Source organism: Odontomachus brunneus, unplaced genomic scaffold (genome assembly GCF_010583005.1).
Source record: "Odontomachus brunneus isolate Ranch 3 - 2012 unplaced genomic scaffold, Obru_v1 Obru_scaffold_260, whole genome shotgun sequence".
NCBI classification, from domain to species: domain Eukaryota; kingdom Metazoa; phylum Arthropoda; class Insecta; order Hymenoptera; family Formicidae; genus Odontomachus; species Odontomachus brunneus.
In genome coordinates, this window is record NW_022639710.1 from 90156 (window position 1) to 93213 (window position 3058).

General features: G+C 60.3%; 1 non-coding gene across 1 annotated transcript; it reads right to left on the reverse strand.

The window, feature by feature from the left end:
- Positions 1–2160: 2160 nt before the first annotated feature.
- Trnaa-ggc lies at positions 2161–2233 on the reverse strand. Its single transcript has one exon. It is a non-coding gene; the product is annotated as a tRNA-Ala (tRNA).
- Between the last annotated feature and the right edge of the window lie 825 nt (positions 2234–3058).

The following is a 3058-nucleotide window of genomic DNA, read 5'->3' on the forward strand; positions in this document are numbered from 1 at the left end:
CCTCCTTACCAGGCCCCGGCGCTTTAGCCGCGAAAGGGGGGTCGGGGGCCACCGCACGTCGGCCTTCCCCCTGAGAGCGCCCGCACCGGCAGTTGATCCTCCTGCCCGTGCCACCCCTGAGGGAAGTACCCGAGACGTGTCAGGATCCGGAAAATCGCCATCTCCAACAACAGTTCGAGGGCGGTGCCCTCCTCTTCCCCGATCTCCAGGCGCGCCCCGCCGTAATCCACAAGGGGGGGCCACTGCTGTTGCAGCGGCCGTTGCCGCTGTCGTCGCTCCCCTCTAACTGCCCCCCTTGCCGTTCCCGCTGAAGCGGAGCGGCAGCCGCTCGCCCCTCTTTCTTGGGCCTGGGTTGCTATTGGCGCAATACGTCCCGGCCCTTGCAGCTGCTGTTGGTCGCCTTTCGCCTGCACCCACCTATCAGGGAGGGAGACAGTTTTTCTCCCGAGAGGAGGCCTGATGGCCGGAAGGAACTTGCTGTCCCTACGGTCCCTGTCGACCTCCTCCCTGAGGTGTCTCCCTCTGTCCTCCTCGTCGCTCCCCTGATATGGAAGGACGGATCGGGGGTTGTAAGTCCCTCCGTCTATCTCCACCTCCATGGGGGCATCATCTCCCCCTGGGGAGGGAGCTAGGGAGGGGAATCACCCCGCCCCTTTTCTTATTTTTGTGGGCTAACTCCTCCGAGGAGAAGAAGCCCGACCTCGCCACCCCCGTCGACCTCTTGCGGCCGGTCGCCGTTCGGCAGGAGGCGCAGCCGCCCTCCCTCTTTAAGGAAGGAGAGGCCACCACGCCCCCGGCCACCTCCAATTTCACGATTCTAGTCCTGAGGAGGCAGTTCTGCGAGCTGAGCTCATCAAGATCCTGCCTCAACAGGGCCTCACTCTCCCTCGCCGCGGAGTCGATCACAGACTCTGGGAGCGGTGCACTTGGACACGGTGCATTTGGACACAGCCAATCACAACACCGCGTGATTAGAGACATTTGTAGGGTCCCTTGGAACAGCGACTTGTGATTGGACTGTGTCCAATTGCCCCGTGTCCAACTGATATACACCCACAGACTCTGGCTGTCCGGCAACCATTTGGGCCCTCACGGCGAGCGTGGTGCCACAGGCCGAGAGTTCCTCAGCCGCTCTCCACAGCTCGCCCAGGAGGGAGCCCTTGATGTTGCCGGAATTCTGGGCCACGTTCATAACGGTTTCCACCGATTGGTACAACATTGTGAACACCTTTACCGTCGCCAGGGCCCTATGGTCGCGAACCAGTCATTCCGCGGTCCTTTGGGCCCTGTCCACTCTAGGACCATAAGGCCTCCTGGCCTCATCGGCGACGTATTTCGCCACCTTGGTCGCCTTTCTCTCCTTGATGGCTTCCTTCTTTATAGCCATCTGGTCGGTCGTGAATTTCCTCTCATGCAAGGAGTCCTTGCACGGCCGACCATGTTTCCTCACTCCCGATGTCTCGGGGGTAGAATTGGAGGCAAGCAGGTCCCCGACTGCCGAGGAAGACACGCCGGCGGTGGTCTCCGGGGAGGCCGGTATCTCCGCCTTCTCCTCCACCGCCATGACCTCCGGCGGCCCGTCCTCAGCCACCGCCCACTCTAAAAAAGACGTTCGGCTGTCTACCGAGTCGTCCCTCCCCCTCTAACACTGTCCCAGTGACGGGACCCTCGGCAGAATCTTCCGGCCACGCGAACTGCCTCGCGAGGCCGAACGAGTCCTTTCCGGGCTGGCAGCCGTCCGAGCCTGATCTTCGGCCCGAATGTGGCCGCCAGACCGGGTGCGCGACCTTGTGCGGCGCGCCGGTCCGATTATACTGGAGAGCGGATCAGGGGAAGACTCGGGAAACCGGTCCTCAGATCTCTCCTCTTCTTCAGCGTGGACCACTGCGTGAGTCCCAGCAGGACTGATGCATGGCCCTGCCCCGTGCGGTGGTTGCACGGTCGCCGGCGACACTGCTGCGTCCTCCTCCTCACTTCTCCCCCTCTGTCATCCCTGGTTTTTTTTTAATTGTTACACATATTGGGGTTGCCCAATATGAGTAACAATTTCAATAAAACCATAAAAGGAGGAGGGCATACTAGGTGGCGGCGGGACGCCGTGCGTTCGAGATCTGCGAATCTTTTTCGCTTCAGAAAGAGAGAAATATCGAGAGCGCGGTTTTGCTAGGCCGGGACTCGAACCCGGGTCTTTCGCTTGCCGGGCGACTGCTCTAAACCACTGAGCTACCTGACGCTCCACGCTCACGACACTCTCCTCTTCCTAGATAACGCTCAGAGATGCCGTTCGGAAGCAACATCTCTGGCGCGATCCCCAGCGCACGGCGACTACAGAGAGAAACAATGTTACTGTACCAAATGATACAGCTGTCAATCTCTCAAAGTCAAAGTTTGCTATCCTTTAAGACATGCTGTCCATGTTTGCCTGTCTCCACCGTTGCCCCTCTCTCTTCACCCGTAGGCTTACGAGAGGAGCTCTGAGAAGTGGAGGAAATATATCCTCCCCAGGTTGGCCCCCACACCTGGGTTCGGGCTATTTATTCCCGGGGTGCGCCTGGACCGCTAAAGACCGACTAACCCGCCGGCCATCCATCTCCTCGCCGCGGCTCAGAAACTTGAGATTGAGGGGATTTTTTATAGAGGTCCCCATCCTCGCAACCCAGGCGATTAATTCAAGGCCCCCGTTCCCCGGAGGTGCGTCATAGACATGACATAACGCACTCCAAAGGTTACGGTATGGACAGATCCGGCGTTAGCCGGCTTTGAGCTGTAAGGGTCCTGGTAAATACTACGCAGACACCTGATACTCCCCATGTGCAGCTGTCCACACGGAGAGGCCATATGGCCGGTCATGCCGCGACACGCGGCGCAACCAGGAGGAGTCGCAAAGTTGCCGGGGTACGGCACCTCTCCACAGAATGTGGGGAGGGCCAATGTACCGGTCCCTGCGACTCCACCTCCCGTCCCGCCGGCCCGGAGTTAGTCTCCGGGTAGCTCCGGCGGGCGGCCATCCCAGGGTGCGCGATCCAGACTTCGGAATATGTCCGAGCGGCCCGCGCAC